This window comes from Callithrix jacchus, chromosome 2 (genome assembly GCF_049354715.1).
Source record: "Callithrix jacchus isolate 240 chromosome 2, calJac240_pri, whole genome shotgun sequence".
Lineage (NCBI taxonomy): Eukaryota > Metazoa > Chordata > Mammalia > Primates > Cebidae > Callithrix > Callithrix jacchus.
In genome coordinates this window covers 50,577,327-50,605,080 of record NC_133503.1, presented here as the reverse complement: position 1 = coordinate 50,605,080, position 27,754 = coordinate 50,577,327, and the positions used below count along the sequence as shown (strand labels likewise).

The following is a 27,754-nucleotide window of genomic DNA, read 5'->3' as shown; positions in this document are numbered from 1 at the left end:
TTTGTGTTTCTTCTTCTTTCTCGTTGATTTGTAAGGCCTCTTTGTACGTTCTTGGCAATAAACCTTTACCAGATGTAAATCTTGCAAATATCTCCTCCAGGTATGCAGATTGTCTTTTCACTTTAAGTGAATGCAAATATTTACACTACTCTGCAATCAAATTCATAGACAAAGTAAATTAAATTTAACAAATCAGTATGATATCTTAATTGTAAAATGAAAGGAGAAATACGAGTAGTTATAGTAAAACAAAACTTTGCCTGGGCGTGGTGGCTCACCCCTATAATCCCAGCACTTGGGAGGCCGAGACGGTGGGATCACCTAAGGTCAGGAGTTCGAGACAAACCTGGCTAACATGATGAATCCCCACCTCTACTAAAAATACAAAAATTAGCTGGGTATGATGTCAGGTGCCTGTAATCCCAGCTACGCAGGAGGCTGAGGCAGAAGAATCGCTTGAACCTAGGAGGCAGAGGTTGCAGTGAGCCAAAATTGTGCCACTGCACTCCAGCCTGGGTGACAGAGGAAGACTCCTAAGTAAATAAAATAAAAATAAAACAAAGCTTTTCAGTACATAAATGCAGAGGCACGACCACTTTAGAAAATACAATGAAATTGTAGGATGTATATGCCTACTTAGAAGAATAAAGTTTAGATTTAAAAGGATAGAGCAGACGTCATTCCCATATAGGAAGTACAGAGAAAAAAAGAACAGAGGTATGAATTAACATAAAGAACAGGCAGAACTTATTCATATGTAATAACAGAGGAAGGATAATAGTGTTAACTGAGAAGGGAATGACATGCTAAAAGAAATTACCAAGTGTGGAAGAAGAGAAGGGGAGGGGAGGTGTGAGTCTTGCGAATGAGTTGGGCCTTGTGTGTAAGTGTAGGGTCAGAATCTGGAGCTTTAGTGACACTTGAGGACATGGAGCTACTCATACTGTCATGGAGGCCTATGAGCAACTCCCCACATATCCAAGATACATTCGGCCTCTGATTCTTCAAAAGACTCGAGACCATATCCTTTAGGAGGTGATGGGGACCACATGATGATTGAGGAGAAAGATAAAGAAAAATTACACTATAAGAGGCATAGAGAATTTATGTGGTAGATAACTGGGGACAGTATCAGTCGGGCTGAAAAAACAGGTAACCAAAAGACACATAAGTAAGTTAAGAACATAATTTTTCGTCGGGCATGGTGGCTCATGCCTGTAATCCCAGCACTTTGGGAGGCCGAGGTGGTTGGATCATGAGGTAAAGAGATCGAGACCATCCTGGTCAACATGGTGAAACCCTGTCTCTACTAAAAAATACAAAAAATTAGCTGGGCATGGTGGTGCGTGCCTGTAATCCCAGCTACTCAGGAGGATGAGACAGGAGAATTGCCTGAACCCAGGAGGCAGAGGTTGCGGTGAGCCGAGATCACACCATTGCACTCCAGCCTGGGTAAGAAGAGAGAAACTCCGTCTCAAAAAAAAAAAAGAACATACTTTTTCACAACATACCTTTCTTATTATTGTGTTACCAAAAATTTAAAAACATAAAACAAGGCAATAATATATATTTGAAACAGACTTTATAAATGGAATAAAATGTCTGCATTTTATCTACCTTTGTGCTAATTTAGTAATATTTCATTCTCCATCTGTTAGAAGTCTCAGAGCTCCTTGATTACATATTTGCAAAGAGTTATGGCTACAAATGCAGAGGGACACGAGTGGGCTGAACATGTGATCCCCACACAAATGGCACTGGTGACAGGATTTTGTGAGATGGTGAACAACTCTTGCTCTGGACCAAGCGAAGTTCAAGCATCCCTTAATTTACAGGGTCTTTGCAATTCAATATATCTTAAATGAAAACAACAAGAAGCCAGGTGTGGTGGCGCTGGCCTGTAGTCTCAGGTGCATGGGAGGCTGAGGTGTGTGGGTCCCTTGGGCCCAGGAGTTAGAGGCTGCAGTGAGCTATTATGATCAAGCCACTGTACTCCAGCCTGGGCAACAGAGACCATCTCTAAATGCAACAAAACAACACACAACAGCACAAACCTAAACAACTTTGATAATGTTTGTAAAGGGGAGTTAGTTCCAAGCTCAGATCATCCATTTATTGGAAAGCCAGGCAGGAGGTGAGACAATTCTTCACTGTGCACAACCGTCTCATCCCCTGCAGGATGTCTAGCTTCTCCAGCCCCTGCCCTACTAACTGCCAGTTAGAACCCTTTATTGGAAGCTTACCGAGCGTTGCCCGCAAAGACCAGCAGGGGGAAGCCTGGCTCAAGGAATGAAAACTCCTGGGCACCATGCTCCCCAGCCCGGAGGAGCACCTGAGCTAAAAGGTTCTCAGGACAGTGAAAGGAGTGAGCTTTACTTCACCACCCATGCCCAGGCCACCACTATGCAGGTGAGGAAACTGAGTCTCAGAGAACTGAAGGAATTTGTCATTTACTCAATATCTACTTTTAGTGGCACAGCCAGAAAAGGAATCCAATAAGCAGAAGCCCCAAAACCTGGAATGTCATCATTGCTGGGCACTGAGAAACAGTTTCCTACCCCCAGTTCTCAGCCACTGGACAGATGGACAGGAGGCAGAGCCCTCTTTGCGCGGGGACTAGCTGTTGAGCTTAGAAGAAGGCAGTGTGTGAAAGTCAAGAGTCAAGTCAGGAGACTGGTCTGGCTCCTGTCCCAAAAGTAACTGGATGACTGCACGATCCCAGCCAAGCAACTTCCATCTCAATTTTCTTTTTGCAATGAAAGTAATACATATGTGACAAAAATTTACCAAACAAAAAATCTTCAAACTGTGCAAAGGGTATAAAACGAAGCAAATTAACTATGAATATTTTTGCATATCCTTCTGGAAATATATATTAAACTATAATAATAAAATAATACATAAGCATATACACATACTTTTGGTTGCACAAGTGGGATAACACCATACATTTTATGTGCTTTTGTTTGTTTGTTTGTTTGTTTTTTTTGAGACAAGTTCTCATTCTTTTACCCAGGCTGGAGTACAGTGGTGCAAACACAGCTCATTGAATATTCGACTTCCTGGGCTCAAGTGATCCTCCTGCCTCAGCCTCCCCAGTAGCTGAGATTACTGGTGTATGCCACCATGCCCAGCTAATTTTTTTTGTTTTTTTCTTGTAGAAATGGGATCTCACTATGTTACCCACACTGGTCTTGAACTCCTAGGCTCAAGCAATGCACCCACCTTTGCCCCACAAAATGCTGGGATTACAGGAGTGAGCTACTATGCCCAGCCATGCTTTGTTTTCAATCTTAAATATCACTCATAGGCCAGGCACAGTGGCTCACACATGTAATCCCAGCGTGTTGGGAGGCTGAGGTAGGAGGATCACTTGAGGTCAGGAGTTGAAGACCAGCCAGGCCAATATGGTAAAACTCCTATCGCTACAAAAAATACAAAAATTAGACAGGGTGCGGTGGCTCACACCTATAATCCTAACACTTTGGAAGGCCGAGATGGGTGGATCACCTGAGTTCAGGAGTTTGACACCAGCTTGGCCAACATGGTGAAACCCTACCTCTACTAAAAACACAAAAAATTAGCTGAGCATGGTGGTAGGTGCCTATAATCCCAGCTACTCAGGAGGCTGAGGCAAGAGAATTGCTTGAACTGGGGAGGCGGAGGTTGAACTGAGCTGAGATTATGCCATTGCACTCCAGCCTGGGCAACAAGAGCAAAACTCCATCTTAAAAAATATGTATATACAAAAATTAGCTGGGCATGACACCTGCAAATCCAGCTACGTGGGAAGCTTAGGCAGGAGAATTGCTTGAACCCGAGGGCAGAGGTTGAAGTGAGCCAAGATCACGCCACTGCACTCCAGCTTGGGTGACGAGCATGACTCCATCTCAATCAATCAATCAATCATTAATTAATGTCACTCATAATCTTTCCATAGTAATGAGATATATTTGCCTCCTTCCTTCTGGTGGCTGCATGGTATTTTGTAATATCAATGTAGCAGTTTAATGCTGCACTTACTGATAAGCACACCCTTTGCTGTCTCTTGAGGTGTCTTGCACTGACAAAGCACACTATAGATGACAACCTGGTCCATACATCTCTGTACACATGTACAAGGATTTCTGTGGGATGAAGTTCCAGAAGTGGAATTGCTGGGCCAAAGAATGTATGTGTGTCTAAAACATTGACAAATGTTTCCAAAATAGCCTTCAAAATGCATCACTTTTTTTTTTTTGAGATGGAGTTTCGCCTTTGTTACCCAGACTGGAGTGCAATGGCACAATCTTGGCTCACCGCAACCTCCGCCTCCTGGGTTCAAGCAATTCTCCTGCCTCAGCCTCCCGAGTAGCTGAGACTACAGGCGCGCACCACCATGCCCAGTTAATTTTTGTATTTTTCGTAGAGACGGGGTTTCACTTTGTTGACCAGGATGGTCTCGATCTTTTGACCTTGTGATCCACCCGCCTCCGCCTCCCAAAGTGCTGGGATTATAGGTGTGAGCCACTGCGCCCGGCCAAAATGCATCATTTTTAACCTCTTCTGGCACAGGAGAAGGCCACCTCATCTCCTGGTCAGCACTGGGAAGTACTCATCTTGGGTCCCTTGTTCTTTTCATCCATGAAATAAGAGGCTTCACTGGGCACAGTGGCTCAGGTCTGCAATCCCAGAACTTTGGGAGGCTGAGGCAGGAGGAATGCTTGAGCCCAGGAGTTTGAGACCAACATGAGCAATATAGTGAGACACTGTCTCTACAAAAAAATTTTTTAAATTAGCTGAGCATGGTGGCATGCATCTGAAGTCCCAGCTATGTGGGAGGCTGAGCGGGGAGGATTGCTTAAGCCTGGAGGGAGGAGGCTGCAGTGAGCCAAGATTTGTACCACTTCAGTCCAGCTTGGGCAACAGAGTGAGACCCTGTCTCAAAAATAAATAAATGAGTAAATAAATAAATAAGAAATAAGAGGGTTAGACTGGATGATACTGAAGCTTCTTTGCATCTGTAACTTTACATTCGCGACTCTTTCCTCTAAGCCGTCTAGCTTGAGGAGTAGAATGTGGCCGTGAACTTAAGTAGCTCATTTCTTCTCTTCTCTCCTTCCTCCCTTTTCACTTTCTTCTTTCTCCCTGTCTAGTCCTAGGAGAGTGGAAAAGGCATGAGGCCACTCTCCTCAGGCCAGGAAACCTAGTTCTAGAGGCAGCCCTGCATCGGAACCGCTGTGGGAACTTACCTAAATCATTCCCCTCCCACCCCATCGATTTCCCACCTGGTTTTGCAACTGCCTTCCCTCTTTGAGCTCCCATACCCGTCTCTTGAGATAACATCTTATGAAGTCTTTTGCCAAAAGCATGCCTTTTTCTGCCCCTGGAAGGAATTAATTTCACTTGTTCTGAAGAAGAGTCTCTGCAGGTACTTGTTACTCCTGCCAAGAAACCTGAGAGGCCCCAAATTCCTCAACGCTTGGATCCCAGATTTGCTTAATCTGCTGCTGCTCCCTTCCAAGGGGCGCTGAGATGATGGAGTTACAAGCTGCTTAAAGGCTTACAGAGTGTCAGCTTGAAGGGAGGAGAGAGCGAGCCAGCGTCTGCCTCCACTTGGCTTGGCCTCTCAGATGAAAGAGCTCGGGAGAAGGGAGTGTTTACAGAGATCAATAAAGACACCCTGCAGGGGCCAGCACGCCCCTTGGGCTTCTCCAAGATGATTTAGGATTGACATCATCAAAGCCCGTAGGGAAGAATCTTTCCACCCCAAAGTCTCTTAACACTAGATTCTTAGAGCCTGAAAGCCCATAGGGTTTGGGAAGAACAACAGGGTCTGCTCTGCCTTGCACGGCTCTGGACGTCTTCATTTACATTGATTACAAAGTGAATGGTGCACTAAAAACGTACGAAGTGGGCTGGGCACAGTGGCTCAAGCCTATAATCCCAGCACTTTGGGAGGCCAAAGCAGGTGAATCATCTGAGATCAGGAGTTCGAGAGCAGCCTGGTCAACATGGTGAAACCCCGTCTCTACTAAAAATACAAAAATTAGCTGGGTGTGGTGGCGCACGCTTGTAATCCCAGCAACTGAGGAACCTGAGGCAGGAGAATTGCTTGAACCTGGGGGAGGGAGGTTGCAGTGAGTTGAGATCGCACCACTTCCCACCATCCTGGGTAAAAGAGAAAAACTCCATCTCAAAAAAAAAAGAGGTACAAAGTGGTGCTGGTGACAATACTGCAGCAGCTAGCAGGCTCATTTTAAAATGTAAAATTGACAAAAACAAAAACCACCAGTGACTCTTTGCTATACTCAAAACAAAATCGCTAAAGCTCTTCATGATTCAACCCTATTTTTCTCTCCAATCTCATATCCTGCTATAGCTAAATTCCAGACACATTGACCTTATTTCTGGTTTTCAAATGTGCCCAGTGGCCTAGCTGGTTCCTGTCTTAGGGCCTTTGACCTAGGTGCCTTTAGCCCTTCCCAAGGCTGGCTTCTTCTTGTTAGGAAGAGCTCATCTAAAACACCACTTTCTCAGGGAGGGAGCCTCTAACCATTCAGTCTAGAATGGTCAGTCAGTGTCCCCAAGATTTCTCTATAAAATGGGAGTGGCAATCCTCAGCTTAACTTCCTCCCTGGGCTCTTTCTATTCATTCCCACCTTACAGTTTAGGTGCCATCTGCAAGGAACTTGGGCACCTTCCTTTTTTCTTTTCTGTTTTCTGTTTTTTTTTTTTTTTTTTTTGAGACGGAGTCTCACTCACTTTGTGGTCCAGGCTGGAGTGCAGTGGCGCCATCTCAGCTCACTGCAACCTCCCCCTCCCAGGTTCAAGACAAGGAGCTTGGGGTTACAGGTGCCCGCCACCATGCACAGCTAATTTTTGTATTTTTAGTAGAGATGGGAGTTCAGCATGTTAGCCAGGCTGGTCTCAAACTTCTGACCTTGAGTGATCTGCTGGCCTTGCCCTTCCAAAGTGCTGGGATTACAGGAGGGAGCCATCATGCCTGGCCCTTGTGCACCTTTTGAATACATTGTTCCTTTTCCCAGTATATTATTTCCAAACCACTTACTTCACTCATGCTTGTATCCACAGAACCAGCACCATGCCTAGCACTTCAGAGATGCTCAAAGCTATTTGCTGAACACTGAATCAAGTCCAGGCAGTGTGGACATCCTGCAAATTGTAACGTGCCCTACTCCATGAAAGCCACCCCCAACAGCAGAGAAACAGAGTGTGAGCCAGGAGGAACCTCATGTCTCCCAGCTTCACGGGTAGTTCTTAAAAAGTAGAGAACTTTTTCAGACTCCACAGCCTTATAAATTGTGAGGCTGGTGATAACAACTCAATGAAACTCCTTCACACAAGAAAACTGAGGTTCTCCCAGAAGGGAAGATGACACAGAACACGAGTCTTTGAGCTGAATAAGAAGTCAGTTCTCATCCCTGCTAGGCCAGTGCACCCCAGTGCCTGCGAATAGAAAATGAACAGAGGGCCTGGAACTTAACGCCTGTAATCCCAGCACTTTAGGAGTCCAAGGTGGGAAGACTGCTTGAGCCTAGGAGTTTGAGACCTGGGCAACCTAGTAAGACCCCATTTCTAAAAAAAAAAAAACAAAAAAAAAACTAGCCAAGCTTGGTGGCACATGCCTACCATCCCAACTACTCTGGAGGCCGAGGTGGGAGGATTGCTTGAGTCTGGGAGACAGGTTGCAGGGAACTGTCATGATGGCACTGCACTCCAGCCTGAGCAACAGAGGGAAATCCTGTCTCCAAAAAAAAAAAAAAAAAAAAAATAGAAGGAATTGCATACCTTTAGTGACAACATACAGAAAAACGTAAGATTTACTGTAGGAGCAGAGGGGATAACTTCCATCTGCCTCTCAGAACCTGCCACATGCCTGGAATTTCCAGCCATTATCCTTTCATGAGTCCTGGGTGTGATGTCCACAGAGGACCCCTGTGAAAAAGAACTTTAGCAACATCTCATCCCATAGAAGAGGTTGTTTCTCCAATAAGCCATCTGAAAAAGGAAAGAATGGGGTCCTGAAGGGGAAGGGAGTTCCAGGGGAAGGTGGTGTCTGTTATAAAGGGAGAGGTTTAGGGGCCTGGGCTTGGGGGCAGGAGAGTGGGAGGGAGGTGCAGCATCCACGCCAACCTCTGCCAATCTCATTTTGCCCCAGGCCAGCCTCAAACTTGAACCACAGAGAACTGTTCAAATGCCAACTAACAAACACAAGCAGCAAACAGAGAGCTGTGTGTGCTGGGAATAACCAGTCCCACGGGTTTGGGTGTAGCGGTGGTTTGGGTGTAGCGGAAAGCAATGCTCAAGTTTTGGAACAGATGGCTTTCAGAAAGCTGAGGAGGAGAGACAGGGCCACCCCCTACCTCCCTGTGCCACCCTGCCCACCACCCCTGCAGCCAGGGCTCACAGGAATACTTGGCATCAGAGGCACCTCCTGGGGTGGGGGTACTCTAGACCACACAATCTGAGCCCCTGTCCTTTCGTCTTGCCCGCCTGAAGGGTGGAGTGAGGTGGACCCAGGGGGCTGCCTCTAGTGCTTGGACAGCTGGGACGGGCAGAAAACGAGCAAGTTCAGCAAGACTCTGATATTCCAGCTAACACACTCAGAGCTGTCCACACCCTTCTCCCTGTGGTCAACAACTAAAAACACCTACAAGAAACTCATGCAACAAATAATGTCACCAGAACAGGACCAGATATTTCCTGGTTCTGTTGCGAGGTTTGTTCCATTCATCCTCTGCTGTTTCAGGGCTGGAAATAAAGCCTAAGAACTACTACTGGAGCTCAGTTTGAAGAGTACTGAATAGGCCTCCAAAGTGCATACAATTTTTCTTTCTCTCTCCTTATTCAAAGCCTACCTGCTTCTAAAGGCTCAGCTCAAGTCCTCTCCAGTCCACAGCAACTTTCTCCCCTCTGAGCTCTGGTGGGCTGTTTTCTTCATCTGCAGGTTACATAGGCTGCCCATGTCACCACTGATTATGACATGTCTCCCCAACTCATCCTCAATCTCCTTGAAGTCAGGGGGATCTCTCATACTCCAGCACAGCGCTGAGCAGACACTAGGAGACCCTGATCCAAGTCTGGAGCTGGATGGAAAATAAGTCACTGTCATTGTTCACTCCCTCTTGTTCTAGATGAAGAATCTGAGGCCCAGAGAACACCAAGGGCTTGCACAAGGGAGAGCTGGGCAGGGCCGGAGGTATTTGTTGAACAAAGATTGAAGGATAATGGTGTTTCAGCATGGTATGTCCACACTGGCAGGCATGGACGGGGGAATTTCAGTCAATGAGTCTGATATGTTCTTAAACTTCCAGATAATTTGCTTTTTAAGAAATCAAATCTTTTAGCTGCTGAAAGTATTGTGGATAAAGTACTTATATAGCACATCTTTTCTTAAAAGTCAATGTTCAGTCAGGATTCTCTGGTTGTGAGCATCAGAAATTGACTTCAAGTCATTTAGCAGAAAAAAGAATTACTGGAAGGATGTGGGGCTGCCTGCAGAGTGGAAGGAAGCACTGAGACAACAGGCTTGGAAGTGGCTAGAAGCTGGGCAACTCTGGAGATCTAGGTAGAGGAACCCAACAGAGTCACCAGAGACACATGGGCATCAACTTCAGCCATCTTGTCCCTTTGTACCTTTGTAAGTTTCAAAGACCTTAGATAGAAAGGTCCAGCTTGGGTCCAGCTTGGGTTATGGACCCACCTCTTGACCAGAACTGGCAACGCATCTTGACTGACAATCCTACCGAGATCACAGGCACTGGGAAGATAGACAGGCAGCTCATCAAAGGGAAATCAAGGTGCTATTACCAGAAGTGGGTGGAAGGTGGGGAACAATACGCACCAGCCGGCCCCACACTTTAGTTTATTGGTTTAGAACAGGGATTAGAAAATCGCAGCCTATTGCCTATTTTTGCAAAAGTTTTACTGTAATACTGCTACACCCATTTGGTTACACAGACTGTCTGTGGTTGCCTTCACACTACAGTGGCAGAGTTGAGAAGCTACGACAGAGACTATGATGGGCAAAGCCTTCAGGAACAGAGAGTAAATATCTAATACTTTAGGGAGAAGTTTGCTGACCCTTGGTTTAGAATCCTGTGCCACCTCCATCCGTCCATTGTGGCCTGATCTTGAACAAGTCTCTTTATTAAGTTTTTAATTTTAATTTTTTCACACCCATGCATGCCTAGATGGGGTCTTTATTCAGATGATTTTATTTACTCATTTGTAAAATGGTGAGTTTGAGCTGTGCATTATTCCCAGCTTTCCAGCTAGCTTAACTTAGCCCAGTTGTTCTATAATTAAACTGGCACAAGTAGTTTCTTAAAGAACAGTCTTATATTCACAAGGATAGCTATTACTGGGTGGCGGGAAAGAACGTAACAACTATTAACACGGATATGAAAAACTGGACCCCATGTGCATTGTTAATAGGAGTGTCAAATGGTGCAGCCACTGTGAAAAACAGCAGGGCAGTTCCTCAAAACTTAAACATGAATTACCACATGATCCTGAAATTCCATTTCTGGGTACATACACAAAAGAATTGAAAGCAGAATCTGAAAGAGATATTTGTACACTCATGTTCATAGAAGCACTATTTACAATAGCCAAAATGTGGAAGTAACCTGTCTCCATTGGCAGATGAATGGATAAATGAAATGTGTCATGGTGGAATATTATTCAGCCTGAAAAAGGAAGAAAATTCTGACACATGCTACCACATGGATGAACCTTGAAGACATTAAGCTAGGAGAAAGAAGTCAGTTACAAAAAGACAATTACTGTATGACTACACTTCTATGAGGTGCCTAGAGAAGTTAAATTCACAGATATACAAAGTAGAATGGTGGTTACCAGAGGCTAGGAAGAGGGGCAAAAGAGAGTTGCTTAATGGGTATAGGGTTTCAGTGACAAAGTTGTAGACATCTGTTTTAAAGCAACTGAACTGAAAAAATTTTAAATTGTGATACTGTTATGTATATTTTACCACAATTATAAAAATGTGTAAGGTTTTTTTTAAGAGAAGAAGTTTTGCTATGTTTCTCAGGCTAGAGTCCAGTGGCTATTCACAGGCATATCATAGCATACTACAGTCTTGAACTCCTAGGCTCAAGCAATCCTCCTGCCTCAGCCTCCCAGGTAGCTAGAACTACAGGCATCCACCACTTTGTGTGGCTTGGAAAAGCCTTTAAAGCTGTTACGTGAATTACCAAATTATGGAAGCTCCTTGAGGTCAGGGAGTTTTGTCTGTTTGTGCACTGCTATATTTCTAGCCCCTAGACTGGTGCCTGGCATGGAGCAGGTGCTCCTTACATATAAGGAATAAATGAATCCTGGCCACTTTGCAATGATGTTTCACAACTCCTGTAAGTGTGAGTGACATTGTACCCACTGTTTGAAAGTCAAGCGAAACCCCAGAGGAACCTTATAGGATTTGCCCTTTCCCCTACTTCCTGCCACTAGCTGAAGTGCCTTCGTTCATGCCAGGGCAGAGGAGCCAACAGTGCATAGGTTGTGACAACTGAGAACCAATCAACACCAGACCTCACCAGCATTCATATAGATAACAAATAAATAGCTATGTCATAAAACATTCTTGGTTAATGATATGGTGTGGCTCTGTGTCCCCACACAAATCTCATGTCAAATTGTAATCCCCAGTGTTGAAGGAGGGGCCTGGTGGAAAGTGATTGAATCATGAGGGCAGCCTTCCTCCTTGCTGTTCTTGTGATAGACAGCTGACTGAAAGTGTGAGGCACCTCCCCCTTTGCCCTCCCTCTCTCCTGCTAGCCATGTGAAGAGGTGCCTGCTTCTTCTTGGCCTTCTGCCATGATTGTAAGTTTCCTGAGGCCTCCCCAGAAGCAGAAGCCTGTACAGCTCACAGAACTGTGAGCCAATTAAATCTCATTTCTTTATAAATTACCCAGTCTCAGGTATGTATAGCAGTGTGAGAATGAACTAATATAGTTAGTTTGCTCCATCAGACACAAGTATATCAAATGAGATCTGAAATTAGGACTAAAAAAACAAACAAACAAAACGATGTTCAAAAGGCACAATGCTTTTTTTTTTTTGAGACACAGTCTTACTCTGTTGGCTGAGCTAGAATGCAGTGGCCCGATCTCTGTTCACTGCAAACTCTGTCTCCCAGGTTCAAGTGATGCTCTTGTCTCAGCCTCCTGAGTAGCTGGGATTACAGGTGTGTGCCACCACACCCAGCTAATTTTTTGTATTTTTAGTAGAGTTGGGGTTTCACCATGTTGACCATACTGATCTCGAAATTCTAACCTCAAGTGATCAACCCACCTCGACCTCCCAAAGGGCTGGGATTACAGGCATGAGCCACTACATCCAGTCACAATACTTCTTATTTCTGTTATAATAACTCCATTTTGACTACACTGGGTCCATATCCTTCTCTTTTACAAGACACCCAAATCTGGGGTGAGGGGAGCTGTGATTTTCCTTTGTCCTTTCTTTTGCATTCTTGCATAATAGTGGGAGAGCTCCTCAAATGACAGTATTTTAGAGCTAGAAGAGCTCTTATTTCAAACTTTCACTATGGGAAGTTTCAAACATACGCAAAGGTAGACAAGATGGCATAAGGAATTCACATGCCCAGCTCTAGCTTCAGTAATGATCAATTCACATCAAATTTTGTTTCATCTCTGCTCTTCCCCCTCCAATCTTTTTTATTCTTCTAATTCAGAAATACAAGTAGATCTCCTATATTTAAAAAAAAATAGTTAATATAAACTTTTTAATTGAAGAAAAAGATACATACAGAAAAATGCACAAATCATAAGTGCACAACTCAATGAATTTTCATAAATCGAGCACATCAGTGTTACCCGTACCCAGTTTAAGCAACAGAACATAACCAGCTCTCCAGAATCCCTCTCATGTCCCCTGGAAGGGCTCTTATTAATTTCTGGCCCAATATTTTCATTTTGCAGTGGAGAAAACTAAGGCCCAATGGGGAAAATGACTGTCCCAAGAGAACAAAGTTCAAGGCCCTGCTGCTACTTTAGAAGCAGACCTGCAAGTACAATGACTCCCCCACAGAATACATCCTTCTGAAAAGCATTTGAAGTCAAGGTACGAGCTAGCCTTGCCACTTGCTGGGATGGTTCCTACATCCTGGCCATTCCCAAGGTTCTCTACTGCCCTCTCCCATGGGCGCACACTTCTGAGAAGCCTCATGGGATTGCTCTAGAAGGGCCCTTAGAGATCTGATCATCTTATGGTTAAAAAAAATAGAAAGTGGCCAGGTGTGCTGGCTCACGCCTATAATCCCAGCACTCTGGGAGGCTGAGGTGGGAGGATCATGAAGTCAAGAGATTGAGACCATCCTGGCCAACATGGTAAAAGCCTGTCTCTACCAAAAATACAAAAATTAGCTGGGCATGGTGGCGTGTACTTGTAGTCCCAGCTACTCGGAAGGCTGACGCAGGAGAATCGCTTGAACCCGTGAGGCAGAGGTTGCAGTGAGCCGAGATCATGCCGCTATGCTCCAGCCTGGGTGATACAGCAAGACTCTGTCTCAAAAAAAAAAAAAAAGAAAGAAAGAAAAAGAAAAAACTCCATAAAACATTGTCCTAAAAATTCCCTAAATTAGCAGGTTGTTATTGTAAGAAAACCATGCTAAAAATAGGGAAACATACTAAATAAATGTATCATATTCCCTTGCCTGAACTGTGACTTAGTCAAGCGTAAAAGTGCTACATGGTAGATGGGCTTTACCTGTGTGTATGTGTGTAGGAGTGTGTATTTTTTTTTTAACAGCTAGAAGAAGGAGCTGCTTCATTTCCTTTTCTCATCCTTGGCTTTCTCTCAAAGTCACTGTTTTGCTGCCAAGGACTGCAGGAAAAGGAAACGGGAAGGGGTAGGGTGATTGCCCCTGGTTATGTACCACAAGAGCCCAGCCTTCTTGTTAACTTTCGGTGTGGTGCTTTGGTGTGTGATAGAAACACAGAGCAACAAGTTATTCTCAGAAGGTTAGAGTGGGATGCAACCTTAGTGTTCAACCAAGCAATTCTTTGTGTGGATGAAGATGGGGAAAACCAAGGCAGCTATGGAATTTCCTGGGATCTCTTCCACAAGAGCTCAGATTAAACGCAAGCGTCCTTTCCCCCAGTGCTGTACTCTTTGTACCAACCTCCCCTAGACCACTTGAGTTCCAGGTTAATCCCGATTTTTCTACTCATATCTGTTGTTCCCCAAACATAGCCATGTGTTTGTTGTGCTATAGGTGTCAATTTGCAGTTTTTGAAACAGGGTCATTGTGGCAATAACTTAGAGAAACTGCCCTTGAAGAGCCGAGTCTGGCTAAGACAATCATGACCAGTAAGCATTTACAGTAGTCAGAATTTGTTGGGTTGCAAGTGACAGAAACTGAGATCAAATTAACTTAAGCAAAAAGGGAATTCATTGGCTCCTGTGATCAACAACTTGTGACTCCAGGCATGGCTGGGTCAAGGGTTCTCTCCTTTCCTTCTTTCAGCTCTGTTGTCTCTGCATGTTTGCCTCTCTCCTGCTGCTTCTGAGCTTTTCCACATGGATGTGATGAGCTGAATAATGGCCCCCAAAGATGTCCATGTCCTAATCCCCAACGTGTGAGTGTTACCTTACAAAGCAAAAGTGATTCTGCATATGTGACCAAGTTAAGGATGAAATGAGATGATAAAATCATCTATGGGTTACTCAGGTGGGCCCAATGTAATCACCAGGGTCCTTACAAAAGGAGGGAGGAAGGTCAGAGTAAAAGAGGAGATGCGATGATAGTAGCAGAGGTGAGGGCTGCATGCAGTGGCCATGCCTGCAATCCCAGTACTTTGGGAGGCCAAGGTGGGTGGATCACCTGAGGTCAAGAGTTCAAGACCAGCCTGGCTAATATGGCAAAGCTCCGTCTCTACTAAAAATACAGAAAATTAGCCGGGTGTGGTGGTGGGCACCTGTAATCACAGCTACACAGGAGGCTGAGGCTGGAGCATTGCTTGAACCCAGGAAGTGGAGGTGGCAGTGAGCCAAGATTGTGCAACTGCACTCCAGCCTGGGCAACAAGAGCTAAATCCCATCTCAAAAAACAAAAGAAGCAGAGATGAGAAAGAGAAAGGGAGAGAGAGTTTTGAAGATGGAGTAGAGACAGAAGCTATGAGCAGAAGATTGTAGGGAGCCTAGAAGCTGAAAAAAGTCAAGAAAATAGATTCTCCCCTAGAGTTTCCAGAAAGAAGACAACCCTGCCAACAGCTTAATTTTAGGATTTCTACCTCCAGAACTATAAAATAGTATATGCATGTTGTTTTAATCCACTGAATTTGTGGTAACTCAATGCTGAAGCAATAGTTAACTAATCTAAGGGCCTTACAGCTCCAGGTTTACATCTTCTCATTTACTAATCTCATTGTCCATGGGGGTGGAGGAACTTCATTTCTCTCAAAGTCCCCACAGGATTCCCAGAGAAACAGTCTTTTTGGTCACAGACAGTTCAAGGAACCGTCTCTTGTGATGTGGATCACTGGTGCCAAAATGGAAGGAAGAAAGCCAGCCCAGCCCAGGTGTCATGGCTGCAGTGGTGGTTTGGGTGGAGACACCGCAATTGGTGGGCCCCTCAGAATCACTTGGAATGAGGAGGAGAAGGCCTGCTGGACAAATGAAAACAGCCCATATGTCTCGCAGCGGCAATATTCCAAGAACAATGTAAGGAGCTGAAACCAAGGGCTACATTAGGAGGTGCTAAAGGCAGGAGAGAGGTGTGCAAACCAGGAGAGAAGTTGGCAGAATCTCCTGAAGGTTCTGGGTCCTTCAGGACCATGTGGGAATTTCTACTGTGACATTGCAGGGTCGTCAGTGTGCATACCGCTAGAGAAGACTCAATGGGGTGTCTGTGTGTGTGCATGTGTGGGTGGGTGTGTATAGGAGGTAGCAGAGTGCTGTGGTGAAGCTCAGGAATTATATTTACATTTTTATTTTTAGAGACAGAGTCTTGCTCTGTTGTCAGGCTGGAATGCAGTGGCTTTTCGCAGGCGCAGTCATAGCTCACTATAGCCTTGAACTCCTGGGGTCAAGGGATCCTCTCGCCTTAGCCTTCTGAGTAGTTGGGACTACAGGTGCACACCATTATGCCTGGCTCATCAGGAGTTTAGAACATGAAAAATCTGGCTTCTGTATTTCAGTTCTGCCACTAACTAGCTAAGCAATCTTGGGTAAGGCTCTTCATCTCAATTGAGACTCAGACTCCTCATCTGTAAAATGGGGCCAATAGTAAACACTATGTCATGGGACTGTTGTGAAAATTAAATGAGATCAGGCATGTAAAGTGTTTAGCATGGTGTCTAGCACACAGTAAAGACCACATAAATCGTAGCCATCATTATGATTGTTTTGAGTAAGGAGAAAAAGCTCGTGGAAGATTTTTGACGGTGTGATTTGCTTTGTGTGCTCCTGGAAGGCAGAGCCAAGGTCAAAGGGTGGAAGTTATAGTTCAACACAAAGGAAAAGCTTTCTCTAGAGCTACTTGAAGACAGAACAGACTGTCTGGGGAAGTAGTGAGCATCCAGCCCTGGAGGTTCTCAGTAGAGCTAGAGGGCCACTTAGAGGGAATACCATGGAGGGAATAGTCAGTAAGTCGGAAATTGGAGTAGTTACCTCTGCAGTTTCCTTCTTGCTCTGAGAATCTGTGGTTTTCTTCCCTTGGTAGGAGCCTTCCCCATGTAAGTTGAGCATTTGTGATTTCAGCCACTGCCACTCTCCAGGCTCAATTGAGTCCACACGCATTTGGGTTCTGACATGCCCTGCCTGGGATATCTTCCAGGTTTTAAGCTTCCAGCTCCAGAGCATGACTCGGTCCCTAACTTGTTCTACTGGAGCTTAGAGAGCAGAGGAGGCGTTGGTTTGTGCTCAGTAACCACCTCAGGAATCCCATCTCAGGAGAAGGCTCGGGAAAACAGCCTCTCCAGGTCCTGGCACCCCACTAGAGAGCTGCAACAACAGCAGTTAGCAGTTCCTGACCACTTTCTAAGTGTGCGGCGCTGCGCGAACCTCTGGTACCAGCTAGAATTCAGTCCAACTGCATGGTAGAAAAACCAAATAACCTTAACTTACGCAGAAGGTTTGCTTTTCTTGTGTATAAGAGAAGTTTGGATGTAAGTTGTGATTTGATATGATGATTTCATGCAATTTTCAGAGCCCCAACTCCTTTTATGCAATTCTCTTTAGAGCAGCAGTTCCCCAAAAGGTCTCTGGTCAGGTAAGCTTGAGATGCATTACATACTATAATCCCCTTTTAGAGATTCACAAATCAGCATGGACCCTATTTTGTTGCCCTATTTACGTGTGTGTGTGTGTGTGTGTGTGTGTGTGTGTATGGAGTCTAGTCTTTAGATGGAGTCTCTGTTGCCCAGACTGGAATGCTGTTGTGCAATCTTGGCCCACTGCAACCTCCACCTCCCAAGTTCAAGCGATTCACCTGCCTCAGCCTCCTGTAGCTGGGAATATAGGCATGTGCCACCACGGCCAGCTAATTTTTGTATTTTTAGTAGAAATGGGGTTTCGCTATGTTGGCCAGACTAGTCTTGAACTCCTAACCTCGTGATCTGCCTGTCTGAGACTCCAAAAGTGCTGGGATTACAGGTGTGAGCCACCGTGCCTGGCTGATATATATATATTTTTAATACTTGCTTTTTCGCTCAGTTTAACTTGTTAGAAAAAAATTTAAGTACAAACAAAGAAGAAAAAAAGAATAAAAATATATTGTCTTTATCTTTTCACCCAAGAGAACTTTTCTTAGAATTTCGGTGTGTTCTTTCAGACTAGGTATACAAAAAATTTGAACATAAATATTTACAAAAATGAGATAATTCTCACATACTCTTCTATAGCCTGTTTATTGCACTTTGCAAGATATCGTTGACATGTTTCCAGGTTAAGAAATGTAGTCACAGCATCAAATTAATTTATTTGATTATTCAACAGTATTTATTTGATATTTGCCAAGTGGCAGGCAGGAACTGCTGCAGGCAGGTGGACAAAGCCAGAAGCTGTCCTGTCCCTTCCTCTGGAGCTCACAGCCTTTCTTCACTGCACGGTGCTCCACCTTGGGATTGTTGACTACACACACATATAGCTTTGGTTGTTTACTGAGATATACCTAGAGGGAACGGAAGACATCTTGCATAGCTGGCTGCATGTTTGCATGTGTATGCTCTATGTAACCACCCCTCAGATACAGCACATTTCTAGCACTCCAGAAAGTACCTTCTTGCCCCCTCCCAGACATCGATCCCTTATAGCTGAAACATATTTTGAGGTGTGTGGATTTTTTATGGAAGTGGGTTTTGTCTCTGGAACTAGATAGAATTTAAGGTCCTTGACCTAGACAGTGTCCTGTGCCCGTCTTGACTCTGGAGGCCAGGGAGGGCTGATGGGCATTACTGAGAGCTGGTGAGTGGGCCCAGTGGGCTTTTCCATGCACCTGTCCACCTGGCATAGTCTCAGGTGTCCTCCTGCACTCTCAGGTCAGAGACGGGAGGCTCGACTGCTCCTCACAGTGGCACCCCCTCCCCGTCTGTCTGGTCTGGGCACGCTGGAGTGGGGAGGGCAGTGGATAGGAGCACTCAGAGAAAGGGAGGGTAGAGGAATAAGGATAAAAGGCCTTATTCATGTTTCCCCTGGAGGCAGGCAGCTTTCCTGGGCATAGGAGTGATGACTGCAAAAAATTGCCAGTTCTGAGACAGTCAATTATTGGGACAATGGAGGACATTTGAATATGGACTGTGGATTAAATGCTGGTGTCAAAGTTAAATTTCCTGATTTGGATCATGATTGTGAAAGGGAATGTTCTTAGTTTGGGAAACACACCCTGAAGCTTTGAGGGATGCTATCTTTTAGTTACTTCGAAATAGTTCATGCCTGTGCATGTGTGTGTGTGTGTGTGTGTGTGTGTGTAGGAAAGAGAATGGTAAATAAAATAGGGCAAAATGTAAACAAATGGTGAATCTGGGTCAAGGATTTGTGGGAGTTTTCTGTACTTTTTATTTTAAAAAATAAATTTGAAATTATGGTAAGATATAAAGTCACAGAATATAATGGCATGTGAGACCTTCCTGGGTTTTGGATGTATCTGCTTTAATTCTGGTGAGCTGCTTGATCTTGGGTACCTGCCTTTCTCTTTGATCCTAGACTTCCTATGCAGGGGAGGCAACTGGATACCACATGATCTTTGTAGGACTGATCAGCTCTGGTTTTCTGGAATTCTAAGGCTCTGAGCTTTTGGAATGACAGAATTACACAGGTGACTCATTGGATGACTGATGAAGTGTAGGGTCCCTCTATGTTCCCATTTTTATCAAATTACCTGGAGTATGGGGTTTGCTTCCTGCTGGGGAGGAGGAGAAATGATTTTTCAGTGGCTGCCTTCCCAACAAATAAAACATTCTTCTTTCTTCCCTCCTTTGTTCTCTTCCTTCTTTCCTTCATAACAATAAAAGTTGTGGGCAAATTACAATTACACTGTACTTTAAAGATAACTGGAACATTTTTAAGAAGTGTGGACAATAGAAAGCAAATGGCAAAGGCATCTATAATCTTGCCACCCTACTGACGGCATCCATTTGACAGGTACAGGTTTTCAGAACAAGAAGGAATCCGTACTTACTGACGGCTGGGGAAACTGAGGCCCATTGAGAGATGAGCAACATCATATAGAGAGCTGGTGGCACAGTCAGGACATGAGATTATGTGTTTTGAGTTTCAGACTAACCTAATATTGGTTTTTCATATATAATGTTATGTAAGAAACACATACGATTTGAAAATATGAGGAGCCACGTCTATTTGCTTGCTGGTTTCCATACTCTAAGTCTCCAGGATTCAGATGGAGGACTCCTCTCTCTCTGGGGCCCACACCTGGCTCTTTCTTCCATCCCAGCAGCCTGGGCAGGGCAGGGTGGGGTAGAACTTAACTCCATTCCTCCGCAAGATGCTTCCAGCTGACAGCTGGAAACACCCAGGCCCTGAGTAGTCTTCCCTTCTGGCTTCTTCTCATCCTTCCATGGAAAGTTGGGCTGAGGCTACTGCAACAACCAGGTGCCATATATGCCACCCACAGAATCTGACTCCAGGGGCCAGGAATATAAACCAAAATGCATTATCCTACCTGAAATTTCATGATCACAGCTTCATTTCTGTAACTGAAACTTTGGCCAGACTTCCCAGGTTGCCATGTCCACCTCTAGAGGAATGGGTTCACTGGAAGGCTAGGGTCATTCTGTTTGTGGGAAGAGAGGTAGGTGTCCTGCTCTCCTTTTTCTCACACCTCAGAACCCCTTTTGAGCTTTTGGCAAATAGCAGAATTCTGATCTGGAGCTATCCCTAGATGGCTTTATTATGATCTTGAGGTAGGTCAAAGTAAGAAAGCCCAGAAGCAGACACATTTAAGCTGTTTTACAAACAAAACAAACATCCTGGTGGGTCTAAAGTTTCCTGAGCTGTAATTTTGGAGTAGGTACCCTGCTCAGTGCCTGACATGAATAACCTCTTTTAATGCTCACAATTGCCCTATGAGGGATATTTTTTCTTTTCCCTGGTTCATTCATGGAAAACCTGGCTAGAGGGGTGAGATTCTACATGGTTGCAAAAAGGAGTAGGGATGGGTTAGAGACGCAAATCCAGGTTTCACCCTGGGAGGAGGGACTCATGGTTGCTTTGGGGGTTTGGCCATCCTCCAGTCCCTAGACCTTCTCTGCCACCATCTCTGGCATTTGGCAAAGGCCCTGGCTCCCTGCCTCCTCCCAAAGCCCTTCATTTTGCTTAGACTGCTATAAATTGAGATGTGGAGTGGCCTGCAGAGGTGATTCACACCAACCTTTGTCCGCCTTTCGGCACAGCCAAGGAAACTGCGATTAGAAGCAGGGCCGCTGGGTTGCACAACTCTGGGCACACTGTTTCATTGTCTCCAGTGTGAATGGGACTTCCTAAAGTTGTGAAACCCAAAGACTGTGAGAGACGCATAGGGACTAGCCCAAATCCCAGGGTCCGTGGAAGAGCCTGGACCTTAACCTGGAGCTAAGGCACTTCCTGGGCAGTATGCTGCTGAGGGTGCTTTGGGTAACGCGGAGGATAAGTCTTGCCACATGAGCCTATGCCCAGCAGTCAGGCCTGGAAAGCTTGCTGTCCATCTAATCCAGCCATTTCAGGAGGGGAATCCTTCCCTGCAGGAGGATCCACAACCTCCCACATCTCGCCTTGATCCTGAGCAGTTCCTCAGCGGCACCCCCGCTGTTCTGTCTGGTCTGGGCACGCTGGAGTGGGGAGGGCAGTGGATAGGAGCACTCAGAGAAAGGGAGGGTAGAGGAATAAGGATAAAAGGCCTTATTCATGTTTCCCCTGGAGGCAGGCAGCTTTCCTGGGCATAGGACTGATGACTGCAAAAAATTGCCAGTTCTGAGACAGTCAATTATTGGGACAATGGAGGACATTTGAATACGGACTGTGGATTAAATGCTGGTGTCAAAGTTAAATTTCCTGATTTGGATCATGATTGTGAAAGGGAATGTTCTTAGTTTGGGAAACACACCCTAAAGCTTTGAGGGATGCTATCTTTTAGTTACTTCAAAATACTTCATAGCAGAGAGCAGCAAGTGGTGAGACCACCTCCCCGAGCTGGCCCTGGCCCGGTGCCCACCCTTCCACACAATGCCAGCAAGCACAGGGCAGAGCAGGTCACTCCTCTCTTACAAAACCTTCTGTGGCGCCCCATTGCCTGCCGGTTGGAGGAGTTCAGACACTTTGCACAATTTTCAAGGCCTGCCACAACCTGGCTCAAACCTGCCTTTCCAGCGGCAGCGGGCCACAGCGCTCTTCCACTCCGCTGACCGCAGACCACTGCCCGTGACTGCCTGATGCCTCGAGCCTTCTAGCCCTCTGCCTGAGCTCAGGCTGTTCTCACCTACCTGACCACCTTCCTCCTCTCTAACCTCTTGATCTCACCCTAATGAAATCTTACCTACTCTGTAAGCCTCAGTCCAAATGGATTTTCTCTAAGAAGTGCTAACTTATCAGAATTATCTTTCCTCTGCATTCTGAAAATATTCAACTGTCCGTTATCCACCCATGCATCCATGTCTCCTGCCTTCCCTCTATCTCTCCCGCTGTGTCATATGTTTAAGGATTAAGTGAGGAACGCTGCATGGTCGCTGCCTTCAATTAGCTCTTAGAGGGAGGCAGACACCTAAGCAAGGAACGTTGTAAGTGCTGCCCTAGGGGAAGGGAAATCAGGAAAAGCCTCACAGGGAGCCCAGAAAGTTAATTCCCCTTCAACAGGTGAGGGAGACCTGCATGAACTCTGCTTTGTGCTACATTTGGAATCAAGAGAATAGCTGGTGGTGACAGGCAAGTTGTCCAGCCCAGTTTGTCACCAGTACTGCTGTTGTGTGTTCTTAATAATGCCCCATATTAACATTTTCTTTCTTTTTTTAAATTTATTACTTTTTTATATATTAACATTTTCTTTATGCATGCTTACTTTCTTTTTTTGTTTGTTTTGGTTTGGTTTTTGAGACACAGTCTTACTTTGTCACCCAGGCTAGGGTGCAGTGGTGCGATCTCAGCTCACTGCAACCTCCGCCTCCAGGGTTCAAGCAGTTCTCCTACCTTAGCCTGCTGAGTAGCTGGGACTACAGGCGCATGCCACCATGCCTGGCTAATTTTTGTATTTTTAGTAGAGATGGGGTTTTGCCCTGTTGGCCAGGCTGCTCTCAAATTCCTGATCATTAGTGATTCGCCAACTTCAGCCTCCCAAAGTGCTGAGATTACAGGCATGAACCACAGAACCTGGCATACTTTAAGCATGCTTTCTGTATTCTCATTTGTGTCCCACAATAACTCTGCTATTTATAGATGATGATACTAAGGGTCAGGGAGAGGAAGTGACTTGCTCACATAACCAAGCTAGTTCAAAGCAGAGCTGAGACTAGAACCCAGATCTCCTGAGTTCGAATCCACTGGCCTCTCCTTTATATCTCAGTTGCTTTCTTATATCCACTGCCTCCCTGTTACCTCAGCAGCTGCTGAAAGACCCTCCTTTCCACTAAACTTAACCTTGAGATGGATATTTCTTCTCACTCCAATCAAAATTGGCTGGTTACTGTCCCCTTCCATCCCTGTTAGGGAGATAGAAAGAAATCATGACAGCTTCCCAAGGTAAGTCGGTCATTAAAAAATATTATCTTCCCTTGTGTCCATTTTGTTCAGAAATCCTTACTGGGCTGGGCACGGTGGCTCACACCTGTAATCTCAGCACTTTGGAAGGCCAAGACAGGCAGATCACCTGAGGTCAGGAGTTCAAGACCAGCCTGACTAACATGGTGAAACCCCGTATCTACTTAAAATACAAAAAAGTAACCGGGTATGGTGGTGGATGCCTGTGGTTCCAGCTACTCGAGAGGCTGAAGTAGGAGAATCGCTTGAACCTGGGAGGTGGAGGTTGCAGTGAGCCAAGATCACACCACTGCACTCCAGCTTGGGTGACAAAGTGAGACTCTGTCTCAAAAAAAAAAAAAAAAAAAGACAACAAATAAACAAACAAAAAAAACTCCTTACTGGACCGGTTTAAGCTAGCTCCTCCCCATTTTTAGGCTTCAGTTTGTCCATCTGGCCTAGTTGACTTACAGAGTTTCTTCCAGGGATGGCCACTGGTCCGCATTGCTCTTCCTCATTCCCTCACTTCTTTCCAAATTTCTCAGGTGCTCAGCATACACCAGCTGCTATGCCAGAAACTGGGCAAACAGCTGACATGATGGTCCCTGCCTTTACACACATGGGATTACAGCCTTTCCCCTCTAGCCTATTGAGAAGAGTTCTCTTCTATTGAGAACTTGCAACTACAGACCCCAGCAATTGTACATTTTTTCTGGGGATTCTCTTCCGGGCTGGTCATGCTTCAGCTATGTGACCTTAGCCAAGCCATGTAATTCCTTTGGGCCTCCATTTTCCTATTTATAAAGAGGAAAACCATCATTTCCTCCAAAGAGACTTGGGAGGATGAAATGAGCTCACACATATAAAGTAATATAGTGATTTAGAGCTTGGGCTCTAGAGTCACTCATGTGTCAGTTCAAATCCCAGCTCTGCCACTCACTAGCTCTGTGACTCAGAGAAAGTCACTTAGCCTTTCTCTGCCTTTGTTTTCATGTCAACAAAATGGGGCTAATAATAGTAGTCACCTTAAGGGGTTGCTGAGGAGATTAAAGGAGATGTTGCATGTAAGAATTCAGCCCAGCGTCTGGCATTTTATAAGCCCTCAGGCTGGTCCTCTTCCTTTTTTCTTCTTCTTCTGAATTTAATTGTACCCTGTTTATCATTTGAGTAGGTAATTCATGCAAAAGTACCAAAGCACATATAAGAGGTCCTCCTCACATCCCTTTGAACAGTGAACTCTAGGAAGTCTCTGTGTTGCCAGTTCTTCGAACTGTCTTTCTTTGTGTGTGTGTGTGTGTATGTGCATATAAACAAATTTGTTGGCATTTTTTCTCTTTTTTATACAATTGGTGGCTTCCTATATTTAGTGTTTTACATTTTGCTTTCTGCTACCTAATACTCCATTGTAGAGACCATTTCATAGTATACATGAAAAGCTTTCCTACTTTTTCTTTAAGAAGTTGCATTACATGAATACCCCATGGTTTATTTAACCAGCCCAGGGCTGGTGGATGTTTAGGCTGTTTCCAATCTTTTCTTTTTAAAATTTTTATTGAGATAGGGTCTGACTATGTTGCCCAGGTTGGTCTTGAACTCCTGGGCTCAAGTGATCCTTCTGCCTTGGCCTCCCAAACTGCTGGGATTATAGGCATGAACCACTGTGCTGGGCCCCAATCTTTTCTAATTACAAAGAGTGTGGCAGTGAATGTGCTGTCCTTTTGTATTCCTTTCAGCCTCTCTCAGCCCTTAATCATTCACCGACTCCTGTGGAAGAGAGACAGGCCCTACAGACTCAGGCAGCAGTGACTACTGGGCAGATATATGGATACTGGGGTAGTCCTGGGCTGCCACCTGCTGCTGTGCAGCTTGGGGGAGATTCTTATGCTCTCTAAGGCACTACTGCCTGGAAATTTGCTTTTCTAACAAATTTCTAAGTGATGCTAACATTGCTAGTCCAAGAATGCACTTTGATAACCACTGCTCTAAGCCACCCCGAGGGTAATTTGATGATTCCCATCTCATAGTCTTATTGTTTAGGTTACAGTGTATAGCCCCTTGGCATTGTGCTAGCATCAGACTAAGAACTTAATCATACATGTCAGTACATATTACTGAACCCACCCCTCAGCACAAAGAGAAAAGTAAGCCAATGCAGGGATGATGAACAGCGATGGTCAGAGCCTTCATCTATTCTCCAGAGGTTCAGGGTGTGCTGGACCTCCACCCCCAAAGTCTCCTTTAAGACCCAAGTCTTGGAATGCTGGGGAACTCTGCTGAGCTGTCTGCAACGAGAAATCTTCATTTTTCTAACAACTGGCAGTAGAAGAATTCAGGGTAGAAGCCCAACCCAGAGTCCCAGCAATGACCACAGGGATGGATGCTTCTGTGAGCACTGTCCTGTGCCAGCTTGTTCCTGGGTGAAGTGCATTGCACAAGAGGACAGAGAAAGCAGGCTGGTCCCACCCCAGCTCTCACCCCTGCAGCCTTCAAAGGGTCCCTTCCATTTTCAGAGCCTTTGTAATTTGCTCTTATTAACCTTGCTTTGTTCTGGGGTTGGGGGGCTGGTAGAGAACCCCTAGTCAGCCACAGCAGGCCTGGTCATGCCTCCACAGTTCTCTCCTTCCTGCCCTGGGAGGAGAATCCTGGAGTGAAGGCTATTGCTTTGCTCCCTTCCCACGCCATCCTCTCTGCAGGGAGCCAGGGACCAGAGGAGCCTGCCATGGCGGAAGTGTGTGAGTAGGTTAGTCGGAAGGGGGCACTTGTTGCAGTGCCAAAATCGCTGGGCTGGGAGCAAGACTAGGCTAGGCTCTAACTTGTTGGGTGACCTTGGGCAAGGCCTTTTCTCCCTCTGAGCCTTGGCATTTCTTTTTGTAAAATATGGTGTGCTCCAGCTCTGTGCCTGGCACCCCCAACAGTGTCTGGTCCCAGAATTAAGAAGTCAGCAGCATTTTCCCTTGCTCACCTGTGCCCAGCCCCAGAGATGCCGAACTTCTAGCACAGCACCTGCACTCAGGCCCCCTCTACTGTCTGGCACCCCAACCTGCCACCATCTTATCCCAGCCTCCTTCTACCTTTTCCAGCTTGTGTTCCACTCCCCAAGCCTTCCAAGACAACTCACCTCCATGATGCGCTGTACTACTCACTGGCTGTGGGACTTCAGGAGTCACTCAAGCACGGTTTACCCTTGTGTAAAATGGAAATAACACCATGGCAGATAATGAGTATTCAGGGAGATGGTATATGTAGAGTGCTTAGCCCCACACCAGGCTCATGGTAAGCTGTCAGTGACTGTGAGCCATTCTTGTCATTATCATTGTTGTTATTATTTCTAAAACTAAGCAGAACCAGCACTCTGGGTGGACAAACACCCTAGCTCTTGGTTGATTTTCTGTTGTAATGTTTTACCGTTCTGTCCTCCTTTCTGCAGTATCTCAACACCTAATTATCTAGAGAAGACATCCAGTTGTCTGTTGTTTGCTTTCTTTCCATGAAAACACATGGTTTTATTTCTTCCTTCTTTCCTAAAACAGACATCTAAATATTGATAGATATTATCACATTCCTGACAGCCATTGAAACCAGAAAGACTGAGAGGGTCCCAGGACTTAGCAGGGGGAGGCAGTGAATGATCACCTAAGTTAGTATGTAACTACAATTTAGAAGTGTGTTCTAGATGGCATGACAAAGGGAGGAGAGAGCTTAGATGTCTTAAGCTACAGTCTTCTGTAAACCTGGTTGGGCCCCTGAGACTGCTTGGGGTACATTTCACAACAGGACAAAACTGATGCTCCAAGATTTCCATCCCAAGTGTGCTCAGATGAGTTTGGATACAGAGGGTAGGGTGGGGGAGGGAAGTGCAGGAGGGCCATTCTCAGCTGTAGCAGCTACACACAGGACCTGCTGAGTGACTCTGATGACTCATGCGGCCTCTCTGATCTGTTTAGCTTATTTAATAGGGCTTTCCCCTGTCCTAGGAAAAGCTTTTCCTTGTCCTAGGAAAGGCTGGAAAGTCGTCTCACTGAGAGTTGCTCATGAGTGCCTGCATTTATTCCTGAAAGATTCCTGCATGCCTTCCTTAGGCTCTGCCCTGGGGGAACAGTGAACCCATGGACTTGGCCCTTGAGAGGTTCATAACACCAGCCAGCATTTATTGAGCTGTTACCATGTGTCAGGCACTTTGCCTATATTAAGTCATTTTATTGTCACCAGAGCCTTACGAGGACAGTTATTACTATCCACATTTTATAGGCAAGAAAATTGAGGCACAAAGAGGTTTAACAATATCCCAAAATCCCCAACAGTTTGGCTTCCACCATTATACTAAGGTTTCATGAAATAGTCTGGGATCCCTGGTGGGGGCAGGGGTCTCATAACCCTTACACGTGATCCATGAGGTCAAAACATTTTTCATGCTAATACCAAGAACATGTTTACCTTTTTGCTCTCATTCTCTCCCAAGTGCTCAGGGGCATTTTCCAGAGACTGCATCCTTATGATATCACAACAAGCAGCTAGGAGAATCCAGGTGTCTGTGGAAGACATTTGCAAA

At 45.3% G+C, this 27,754-nt stretch overlaps 1 long non-coding RNA gene across 1 annotated transcript; it reads right to left on the bottom strand.

Moving 5' to 3' along the window:
- Nucleotides 1–19: 19 nt before the first annotated feature.
- LOC108589333 (uncharacterized) lies at nt 20–27,754 on the bottom strand. The gene is made up of 3 exons (XR_004738708.2): nt 27,640–27,754; nt 26,324–26,388; nt 20–150 (listed from the first exon to the last, which is right to left on the bottom strand). It is a non-coding gene; the product is annotated as an uncharacterized LOC108589333 (long non-coding RNA).